This window comes from Squalius cephalus (assembly GCF_949319135.1).
Source record: "Squalius cephalus genome assembly, chromosome: 2".
NCBI classification, from domain to species: domain Eukaryota; kingdom Metazoa; phylum Chordata; class Actinopteri; order Cypriniformes; family Leuciscidae; genus Squalius; species Squalius cephalus.
Window position 1 is genome coordinate 15470897 of NC_137123.1, and position 12690 is coordinate 15483586.

Sequence of the window (12690 nt, forward strand, 5' to 3'; positions counted from 1 at the left end):
GGCATCTTACCATTCACACTCCATGGTGTCTACATCTTTGCCCCCACCTACCTATGGTAAGCGTCGCCAGACAGACTACACAACAGCGCCACCTCTAAAGCCACACCAGCCCCTTCCTGCTACAACAGGTGACTCTAAAATGTTAGACATTCTGGGAACAATGATGGGTGAACTTCAGATAATGAAAGATCAGATCTTAGCGGCGGCACCTACACTCTAAAAAGAGATGTGTTAAAAAACAACACACAAGATGTGTTGATGGAATTTGACACATGTTGTGTAGATTTTTAACACACAATGTGTGTTAAAATGTAACTCTGGAAACACTCTAAAAAGAGATGTGTTAAAAAACAACACACAGCATGTGTTGATGGTATTTTGACACATGTTGTGTAGATTTTTAACACACAATGTGTGTTAAAATGTAACTCTGGATAGAATAGCACTGGGTGGAGGAGAGTTTGTTTTTATGAAAAAAATTATAGGTATATTTTATATGGCATCCCATAAAATGCTCTAAAATAAATAAAGCAATATATTCAAATAAATAAATTAAATCTTAATTCATGAAAACTAGGGCTGGGCGATTTAAATCGCGATATTGTTATGCGCATCTCGTCAGTAAAGCCGGTTCCATGATTAGTAGTAAATCACCATCACCTGCTTTCAGATGAAGCGGCATTTAGGGCTGAGGAGATAATTAAGTGATTAATTTAGTGATGATTGAGCATTATTGAAGACACCTGATGATAACAAGCAGAATCACTGAAGAAGAAAATCACAAATTGTAAGTTACCATTAAGGTGATGGGTGTTTGCTTTAGTTGGGCTCTAGACCATTATATGATTATTTTGATATTTACTGTTGTTCGTCTGCTGTTATTAATTTATAACTGTTAAATGAACAAAGTAAAATGTTTTGACATAATCATGCTGTGATCTGAAAAAGGAAACATATTGAGATAGTTTGGCTTAACTTGTTAGCAGCAGTTTTGTGATTCTTCAGCCTATAATTATCAGTACTTTACTTATAATTCAAATTTAATAAACATTGTTCTGATCAAAATGACATTCAGATAAATTAATTTAAAACACAGACATCAATAATCAGCCTGTGAATCTCAACAATGGTGACAATAATAAAGCATGTTGCAGTGGCTGCCACCAATCACAACTCATTAATGGCTCCCATCATGCATTGCGGTATGAATAAATTATGATCTGAATTGTCTATGTAATTTACTTTTCCTCATTGAATATTCTGCTCCTCACCATTGTTGAGATGCATAGACTGAATCTTGACATCTGTGTGTGCCTAAAATAATAATTTTGTTTTTTAAATATCTTTTAAGAAATCTTTTAAATTACATAACAAAATTCTGGCCATTTATTCAGATTCACAGTTATGCTGTAACCAACAACATAAATCGAAGTCAGAAAGAAGGATTTTAATGAGTTCAGTGATCAAATGATGATTGTCATAATATAACCAACACCATCAGATCACTTTTTATTCTTTGTTCAACTGGCAGTTATAACTCAGATACAACAGCCAAACTTAATCTAAAGTAGGCTACATATAAAAGGGTCAGAGCCCAACTAAAGCAAACACCCATCACAATAATGGTAACTTACAATTTGTGATTTTCTCCTTCAGTGATTCTGCTTTTTAACATCAGGTGTCTTCAATAATGCTCAATCATCACTAAATTAATCACTTAGTTATCTCATTAACTTAAACACTCTTGAGTGTGGACTCATACACTCCCAGGAGTGTTAATTTAACACTGGATGTTTCGCTGTGTACAAAGAGCCGTAGTTAACTGACAAGCTGAGCCATATCGCATTAAATATCGCTGGCGATACGTCCGCGATATTAATGCGATATGGCTCAGCTTGTCAGTTAACTACGGCTCTTTGTAGTAAATGCCGCTCCATCTGAAAGCAGGTGATGGTGATTTACTACTAATCAAGGAACCGGCTTTACTGATGAGATGCGCATAACAATATCGCGATTTAAATCGCCCAGCCCTAATGAAAACTTAAAGATTAACGGGTGGGTTTTTTTTCAGCCAATCACATCATGCCTCTTTTTCAATGTCTTTTTCAAATGCTGCTTTCACTTGTTATTAATAACCAGATTAACTTTATTTCTGTCAGACTCTACAGAAGCTCTTATTGAGAATGAACAGGTTTTGGTGTTGAAGATTCATTGAATGTTTCATTTAAATTCACCAGAATCGTGATTAGTGTCAGCTTTATATGAGCTATTGACTCTTTAACATTAGTTTTCTCTGATTGCTGTAAATGTGTATTTAATCTACGCATTTGAAAAAGCAGATATAATCATGAGAAAAATATGCTCAGATGATAATATTATCATCATGGACATGTAAGATTATTCAAATGGAGCTCAGAAATAGTTTAATATTTGAAAGATGAGTGTAACACACAAAAGATTAGCATAATGCACTTAGCTTAAAATTAATTTTTAAATACACAGTTCGTACAGAATCTTACAGTCAAAGGTATCAAACAGACATCAAGAATCAGCGTATGAATCTCAACAACGGTGACGAACAAAAAGCTTCATGCCGCAATGCATGCTGGGTGCCACAATAGTGCAAATCTCATCCATGACTCCCAGCATGCACTGCGGCATGAAGCTTTTTGTTTGTCACCATTGTTGAGATTCATACGCTGATTCTTGATGTCTGTGTTTGACTAATTTCTGCTGCAGATTAATATTTTCAGAAAACATTTATTTTATTTTTCTGCACTGCTGGATAGCATGATATAGTGTCACAAGATCATTATAACTAACAGCACATAAATAAACTAAATGAGCACCATCCATATACTCATAAACTTGATCAGATCAGCACTTGTTGATTATGTCATCATCAAGAAAAATCTGATCATATTTTCACTCGCCATAACAAATGTATTTTATTAAAATACAGTTAAAGCAGCAGGAGAAAAACTAAAAGATGAGTAAAGGGTCAAGAGCTCAAATAAAGGAGCCATTAATCACGATTCTGGTGACTTCAAATAAAACATTCAGTGAAACATCAACATCTAAACCTCTGTTAATTCTCAATAAGAGCTTGTCTATGTAGATTCATGATGTCTAAAACATCCAAATGTTCAAACAAACTCTTTATTAAACGTCACTGGACTCCATAAACACAAGTTAACAATACGTTTCAGTGTTCATCCAAACACTCAGTTGTAAAAACACAGGAAGTAACTCTGGCAAATACACACCGACTACAGTCACATGTGACACATATCTGACACAAGTTGTGTAACTTTAACACATTAGTGTGTAAAAGGTTTCAACACACTTCTGTGTAAGAGGAATAACACATTAGTTGTGTTAAAGGTAATACAAAATGTGTAGTCCTTATAAACACAGAGATGTGTTAAGAATCGACACAGGTTGTGTGTTAAGAATCGACACAGGTTGTGTGTTAAATTTGACACAACATGTGTTGTCCCTGAGCACACTCACTACATGTGTTAAAATCTACACAACATGTGTTGTCCCTGAGCACACACACTACATGTGTTAAAATCTACACAACATGTGTCATTTTTAACATCTCTTTCTACAGGTTGTGTTGTTTTCAACTCCTCATTTTGAGCACCGACACTCACCATCACTGTGAATGGTGTGCAGTGTTTGCTATGTTCTCAAACAAACAGACCAGTGAAAATACAAGTTATTAATATACAATATTTTGTCAGTTGTTACATTTTAATTAAATTCAAAGTGCAAACTCGGTTAACTGTTTCTCTTCAGGAACTTTTGTCAAAAGCAGCATTATCAATTAGGGGTTGAAGCGTGAATAACTGAATAATGTCCAGTACAGTGAGTCTGTCCAGTCATTGAGCTTGAAACATTGTGTTGTACTTTGTGTGCACATGCATTCTGTACTCGACTATTGATTAAACGGTTAATATTGTTGCATCTGGCCCTTTCGCTTTATTTTTTAAAATGACACAATTTGTGTGTTAAAATGACTTACACATTTATTGTGTTAAATTTGACACAACATGTGTTGTCCCTGAGCACACTCACCACATGTGTTAAAACTGACACAACATGTGTCATTTTTAACACATCTCTTTTTAGAGTGTACTAAATCACACATTCAGCCAACCATGTGTGGTGAACGTGCTGGCTATGATTTCCCTTCCTGGCAGTATCCTGAAAACCCAAGTCACCCTCTTTATCAGAGAACAGCTCTTCCTATGCCGGGCCTTCAAGCAGATACTCCTGTCCCTCACTGGCATTCCAGGACATTGTACAAGTCCCCAAGAGAGACTTTAGATTACCCTACACAGGTGCGTTCTCAGTCCCAGCAACCCACAGGGCCACAGTTAGTACACAGAGATCCTTATGCCTCTAACCTGAATCCTGTAAGACAAGAAACCACCTACCGAGGTCCAGTGCCAACCATACCCAACTTTTGTACTAAGGACCCCAGTGAGTTTACTCGTTTAAAGATAGCTCTTGAGAACCTTCTACCATCAGATGCCACAGAACTGTTCCGGTACCAAATCTTGCTGGATCATTTGAAGCTAGACGAAGCTCGTCTGGTGGCAGATTCCTATCTCAATTCACCATTTCCATACTCTGCTACCATGGCTGCTCTGAATGAAAGGTTTGGCCAGCCTCACAAGTTGGCACTCAAGAAGATATCCAAAGTGATGGATTCCCCAGATATCCGACGAGGAGATACTGAGGCCTTTGACAAATTTGCTCTACAGATTAGGGCTTTGGTGGGTATGTTGGAAACTCTTGGAGATGAAGGTGAAGCCGAGCTTCGATGTGGGTCACATGTAGAGAGACTGCTGAGTAAGTTACCTGCTGAAATGAGATCAGGATTCCGAAGACAGATGTACCACCGTCTAGGGTCTGTGTATAACCTTCGTGAATTTTCACAGTGGCTCCAGTATGAGGCCTGGTGTCAAAGCAGTGAGTCACAGATCAGTTACAAGAGCCAGAGACCAGAACGCTGGAGAGAAACCAAACCCAAACCCAAACCCGTTCAGCTACCATTCTTCATGGAGCGGACGACATTGCCACAAAGATACCCTCAGCACCGTCTCAAGTTAGACCAGTTAAAGCGGAGAAACCTAAACTCCCACCTAGAGCTTTTTGTCCTTACTGCGATAACGAGGACCATTATCTTAGTCAATGTCCCACTTTTAAGTCCTTTGATAAACAGCAAATGATTGAATGGATCCAGACCAATCATCGTTGTTGGCGCTGTGGTCGTGCACACCAAGCAGCCCAGTGCACACTCAAGAAGCCTTGTAGCATCTGCAAAGGGAAGCACTTACAAATCTTGCATGAAGTCAACACAAAGAGTACCAGAGAAGGTTCCTGCCTTGTTAGTTCAACCACTGAGACACTGTACTTGGACAGACCCACTGACTGCAGGCGTGTTCTCCTAAAGGTCATCCGGGTCTTGCTGCGCTATGGAGGCAAGACGCTCGACACCTATGCTGTCATGGATGATGGGTCCGAGCGCACTATTCTTCTTCCTGATGCTGCCCATGAGCTTGGTATACAAGGTCAAGCCGAAAACATAGCCTTGCGGACCATCCGCCAAGATGTGCAGACCATCAGTGGTACCACGGTTACCTTCCACATATCTCCTGCCACTCAACCACGGAAGACCTTTAAGATCAATGCAGCATTCACTGCGAAACGTCTTGGTCTGGCCGATTACTCCTATCCTGTCAGTTTGTTGGAGAAGTACAAGCATCTTAAGGATCTCCCCCTGCAGGCCTTTGAAAGAGTGAGTCCTTTACTTCTCATCGGAGCTGATAACACCCATCTAATCACACCAATTGCACCTGTCCGAATTGGTCCACTTGGTGGTCCGGCCGCCATAAAGACAAGGCTAGGATGGACACTGCAGGGACCAGCCAAGATCTTGGAGACCAAGTTGCAGCCACAGCAGTGCCTTTTCCTGTCTCTCACCCCTGCGGAAATAGAACTCAAAAGAGATGTTGAAAGGCTATGGCAACTTGATGTTTTGCCTTTCCGTTGTGAAAAGCAGGTGACAAGGTCCAGGGAGGACCAGGATGCCATTAACCTCTTAGAGACCAGGACAACTCATGTGGAGGTGAATGGAATCTTACGCTACGCGACACCCTTGTTGCGCAGAAAGGATTCACCCTCATTTTGTGCTCCGAAAGAGGCTGTGGTTCCAAGTCTCCGGAGTATGGAACGACGACTAACACAAAATCCAGAGAAAGCAGCCGTGTACAATGCTGAAATTGAAAAGCTAGAACTGAATGGAGCAGTTACCAAACTCTCAGCTGCTGTAAGCACTATGACAGGGGAGACCTGGTATATCCCGCACCACTTGGTCAGCCACAATGATAAGGACCGTATTGTGTTCAATTGCTCTTTCCAATATAAAGGACTGAACCTTAATGATTCCTTGATGCCTGGTCCAATCTTGAGCCCTTCTCTGTTAGGTGTAGGGCTGTCAACTTTAGTCGTTTAGTCGACTAATCGGTCGATGCCGTCTTGGTCGATTGACATTCTCAATGGTCGACCAGTTGCATAAATTTTTTATTTTTTTTTCACCAATAAAGAAATTTTCATTGATTTACTCCTTGATATTTATTCCTTTATAAGCAGTTATATATTACTGTATTCTAAATATAATTAGCCTATGTTTTATCCCCAACTTTAAATGCTTTAATTTAGGCTATTTTGTAACAGCGCCACAGTTTAGCGCATCACATAGAACACTCGGGAACCGCACCTGTGGCTGGCTGCACTGCTGCTTCGCGCTCAGTAAGGAATAAAGGTAGTTTTGCTGTATTCATTCAGTTAGAACCAGTGCTTAATTTGTAAAGTGGGAGGTCCCGGAGCGCAAAGGATGGGTGGATCCGGCGATTTAAAACAGGGGTTGGAGGTAACGGAACAAGTAAGGAATAATTGACGACAGGCCGTTGAATTATTAGAAAAATAATGCACACCCGAGGTGGTAATGCGGTCACGACGCGAAACGGAGTTATTAAATTGTTTAAATTATTATTAAATTGATCAAGCGCAACATTCAGCATTCAATCAAATATTTTAAAAGATGTAGGCTATTAATAATGTTATTTCAACATAATATCTCGTTATAATGTTATTTCAACATAATATCTCGTTATTTCGACATAATATGTGTGCGTGCAACAAGCAAGATGTGCATAAATCCGGTGATGAGTGCATTGATTTTTATTAATAAACTAGTGTTTTCTGACGACTGCAAATATGAAGTTGACGATCGCCATCTCCGTAGTGAACGAGCCTACAGAGAGAAATGCACATAATGGATCATAATCAGAGAGTGGCCTATTTCTTTTTTCTTTTTGAATTATTTCGTTTAAAGACATTTCAAGCTTTGTGTATTTGATGTATTTCTCATGTCTGTGTGAGGCATACACTTAGTTTCGTTAAGTTAGGATGAGATGCGCTCCAGTTAACGTGCAATGTGACCGCGCGGGCGCCCATTATATTGTCTGTTATACCGTATTTGCTTCTTATTTATTACAAAATAAAACGAAAATAAACCTATAGGCCTTCCTTCTATACAGCCTATTATTAGGATTGTTTTTTAGGTTATTTCCCAGTCAACACGTTGATCTCACAGTGATCTCTCCATATGACCACAATGTGAGTTCACAGTGAGCTAAAAGTGTAACCGCACTGTGCACTCACTGTGTGCTCATATTATGGACACGATGTGAGTCACCCCAGCTAGAAATGTAATTGGACATGGATGGACACAAATTGTAAGTTACCATTAAGGTGATGGGTGTTTGCTTTAGTTGGGCTCTAGACCATTATATTTTTACTTTAATATTTACTTTTGTTTGACTGCAGTTATTGATTTATAACAGTTAAATGAACAAAGTAAAATGTTATCTTAGTGTTGGTTATGTTTTGACATAATCATGCTGTTATCTGAAAAAGGAAACTTATTGAGGTAGTTTGGTGATTCTTCAGCCTATGATTATCAGTACTTTACATATAATTCAAAATATTTAATACACATTGTTCTGATCAAAAGACATTCAGATAACTTCATTTAAAACACAGACATCAATAATCAGCCTGTGAATCTCAACAATGGTGACAGTAATAAAGCATGTTGCAGTGGCTGCCACCAATCACAACTCATTAATGGCTCCCATCATGCATTGCGGTATGAATAAATTATGATCTGAATTGTCTATGTAATTTACTTTTCCTAATTGAATATTCTGCTCCTCACCATTGTTGAGATGCATAGACTGAATCTTGACATCTGTGTGTGCCTAAAAGAATGATTTTTTTATTTTTAACAACTTTTAAGAAATCCTTCATATTATATAAAAAATTCTGGGCATTTATGCAGATTCACTAACCAACAACATAAATCGAAGTCAGAAAGAAGGATTTTAATGAGTTCAGTGATCAAGTTCAAATGATGATTGTCATAACATAACCAACACCATCAGATCACTTTTTTCTTTGTTCATCTGGTGATTATAATTCAGAAACAACAGACAAACAAAATCTAAAGTTAATAATATATGGGTCTAGAGTCCAACTAAAGCAACCATTGATCGTCATAACGGTAACTTACAATTTGTGATTTTCTCCTTCAGTGATTCTGCTTGTTAACATCAGGTGTCTTCAATAATGTTCAATCATCACTAAATTAATCACTTAATTATCTCATTAACTTAAACACTCTTGAGTGTGGACTCATACACTCCCAGGAGTGTTAATTTAACACTGGAGTTTTTGCTGTGTACAAAGAGCCGTAGTTAACTGACAAGCTGAGCCATATCGCATTAATTATCACTGGCGATACGTCCGAGATATTAATGCGATATGGCTCAGCTTGTCAGTTAACTAAGGCTCTTTGTAGTAAATGCCGCTTCATCTGAAAGCAGGTGATGGCGATTTACTACTAATCAAGGAACCGGCTTTACTGATGAGATGCGCATAACAATATCGCGATTTAAATCGCCCAGCCCTAGTCAAGACCAAAGAGCCCAACTACAGCAAACACTGACCTCTACAATGGTGACCAAACCAAACTCTTCAAACAAACTTCAACATGTAAACCTCTTAAACATAATTTCTAAACATCGAAACTTCCCGCTATAACTGTCTAAGCTAAGAATGTTAGGGGGGATAATGTTCTATCAATGTCATCACTAAACATGTTTGAAATGTTTATAGAGAGTGTTATCCTACCTTTTAGGAGAACATTCTGGTTACAAAAATAAAATTAGCTACAGAAAATATTACAAGAACATAACATAATGCTCTCAAAACATTCATAGAACAATAACATTTCTAGCTGGGATGAGCTCATATTGTGGCCATAGTTTGAGCACACAGTGAGAGCGCTGTGAGGTTACACTTTTAGAACACTGTGAACTCAGATTGCTGACGTTGTGACCACATGGTGACATCACTGTGAGATCATAGTGTTGACTGGGTTGGGTTTTTTGTGTGTTTGTTTTAAAACGCCTAGATCGGCTGGACAAAAGTTAACCCATAGCTTTGAAAGTAAAGAAGAATATAGTTACAGCTTGTATAAATGAGAGCTTTTGTTAGGTTTTTTCATTATTTGGCAATTTTAGCAGTTATATTTTTTGTAGCGTGTGGTGTGGTCAGGTGCGCGATTGTGACTGTCAATAGACCTAGGACAGAGCTTTGCACTGTCACTTTGCAGTTAAAAAAAATCACTTAATTTTCAAAGAATTGTATTATTATTATAGTTTTATGTATTATTGATTTTTTTCGTTGTTGTTTTATAAATGCTCTATGACAATTGTTTATTTTTTTTATTTTTTATTAGTGTTTAATAAATGTCAAAATCGCGTCTTTTTTTTCTTTTCTTTTTTTTTTAGTCGACTAATCGTTGCGCAGGACATGACTTTGGTCGACTAAGCATTTCTTTGGTTGACTACAGCCCTAGTTAGGTGTTCTACTTCGTTTCAGGGAGCATTGTGTGGCTATCAGCGGTGATATACGTGGAATGTTCCACCAAGTTCTGCTCTTACCTGAGGACAAACCCCTCCTGCGCTTTTTCTGGCGTGGCATGAGACGCGGCGATCCCCCTGACATCTATGAATGGCAGGTGCTGCCGTTCGGAACCACGTGCAGTCCCTGCTGTGCATCCTTCGCCCTCCAAAGACATGTCTCATCGCACAGCACAGCGGATGAAGATGTGAGACATTCCGTGGAACGCTGCTTTTATGTGGATAACTGTCTACAGAGCTTCCCATCTGCTCAAGAGGCACGGCAGTTACTAGACAAACTTCGTAAGCTGCTAGCATCCGGAGGGTTTGATATCCGTCAATGGGCCAGCAACGCGCAAGAAGTCATCAGTCACTTGCCACCAGAAGCCAGATCTCCCAAGCTAGAGCTGTGGCTTTCACATAATAAAGAAGACCCACGTGAATCCACCTTGGGACTGAATTGGCACTGTGAGTCGGACCACCTAGGATTTAAGCATAGACCTGTTACTTACAGTGTTCTGACGATGCGGAACATATATCGTGTGTTAGCAAGTCAGTATGACCCCCTTGGTGTCATTCTTCCTTTCACCACACGAGCCAAGGTGATTGTTCAACAGCTCTGGATTAAGAACAGGAACTGGGATGATCCACAACTTCCCGATGATCTTCAGCAGGCATGGAAGGTGTGGGAAGCTGAGCTTCAGTACTTACCTCTTGTAGTACTCCCTAGGTGCTACATTCCATCAAGCATGGACAACTCAGAGGTCACTCGGGAAATCCATATCTTCACTGATGCTCCTGAGAAGGCTTATGGGGCAGTCGCTTACCTTCGCTCAGAAGATCCATGCGGGAAGGTACACCTTTCATTCCTCATGGCCCGATCACGTGTTGCCCCACGTAAGCAGTGCTCAATTCCTAGACTGGAGCTGTGTGCTGCTCTAATAGGAGCGCAGTTGGCCAAGTTGGCTGAAAATGAGCTCACCTTGAAGATCCAGAAGGTCACTTTCTGGACAGATTCAACAACTGTCCTCCACTGGTTACATTCCGAATCCTGCCGCTTCAAGGTGTTCGTGGGCACTAGGGTGGCAGAGATTCAAGAATTGACTGACCTTAAAGGGTGGAATTACATTGACTCTGTCAGGAACCCTGCGGATGATCTTACCCGTGGTAAGAGCCTGAAGGACCTCATTGAACCCAATCGGTGGATCCAAGGGCCAAAATTCCTCCTCCAACTTCAGAGTACTTGGCCAGCACCACCAGTTATGCACAGATTAGTGCCTGATGACGCTACGGAATTAAAGCGAAGTGCCTTCTGTGGCGTGATTAACTCAGCACCAGTGACAGCAGATGGTAGTAAGTTTAGTAGCTGGAAAGACTTGGTCGAAGCAGTAGCACAGGAGTTGCACGGGGCGGCAGAACAAAGTGGCTCTCCTCCAGCCAGCGCTTACCAGAAGGCAGAACTGACCGCGCTGAGACAGGTCCAGATGGATAGTTTTCATGAAGACTACCATCTGTTGAAGAGTGGTAAGCCTGTTCGTTCTAGCAGCCGCTTACTTTGTCTCTCCCCAGAGTTCGACAGAACCAGTGAGGTAATACGGGTTGGAGGACGATTAAGGCGGGTGGAAGGATTAGACCCAAGCACAGTACACCCTATCGTGTTGGATTCCAGTCACCCTAACACTCAGCTACTCATGAAGGAATATGATGCTCGCCTTTGCCATCCAGGACCAGAACGAGTGTTTGTGGAGCTCCGTCGAAATGTGTGGATACTGAAAGGGAGAGAGGCAGTGAGAAAGCACCAGCGAACATGTCTTGAATGCTGTAAATGGAGGTCAAAGCCAGCCTCCCAGAAGATGGTTGATCTCCCTCCACCACGACTTCGGTTGTTCAAGCCTGCTTTTCATTCAACCGGAATGGACTGCTTTGGGCCTCTTCTGGTCAAAATAGGTCGTCGGACAGAGAAGCGGTGGGGACTTTTATTTAAGTGCTTGACCACCCGGGCAGTGCACCTTGAGGTGCTGACATCTATAGATAGTGATGCCTTTCTCATGGCACTACGTCGGTTTATAGGTCGCCGTGGGAAACCTGCAGAGTTATATTCGGACCAAGGCACCAACTTTCGAGGTGGTGAGAGAGAGCTTAAAGAAGCCTTCAGTCAGCTCAGTGGTGATCTGCAACAGCAGCTAGCGAAGCAACAAATTAGCTTTCATTTCAATCCTCCAGCTGCTCCACACTTTGGAGGGGTGTGGGAACGCGAGATTCGTTCGGTAAAGGCCGCACTTTATACAACCCTGGGCTCAGAATCAGTAACTGAAGAAGTGCTTCGGACTGTCCTCATAGAGATTGAGGCCATCCTCAACTCCAAACCTCTTGGTTACGTTTCAGCAGACATTGCTGATGCAGATCCGATCACCCCAAACTGCCTTCTAATGGGGCGGCCAGATGGGTCCCTACCCCAAGTCATATATCTAGTGTCTGAGATCCTAGGAAGACGGAGATGGAGGCATTCACAAGTATTGTCTGACAGATTCTGGACAGCCTTCATAAAGTATTACTTACCTGACATGCAGGCCAGGGGAAAGTGGCAGAATCCATCAGTAGACATCAAACCCGGGACAGTTGTCATGCTTGTTGACCCTCAGTTACC

The 12690-nt window shown here is 40.7% G+C and overlaps 2 protein-coding genes across 2 annotated transcripts in view; one reads left to right on the forward strand and one right to left on the reverse strand.

Moving 5' to 3' along the window:
* The window catches only part of LOC307152361 (B-cell receptor CD22-like), a 31380-nt gene that overhangs the window by 17237 nt on the left and 1453 nt on the right, over window positions 1-12690 (reverse strand). The gene's annotated exons all lie outside the window — the stretch shown is intronic.
* The window catches only part of LOC307152464 (afadin- and alpha-actinin-binding protein), an 80751-nt gene that overhangs the window by 7659 nt on the left and 60402 nt on the right, over window positions 1-12690 (forward strand). The gene's annotated exons all lie outside the window — the stretch shown is intronic.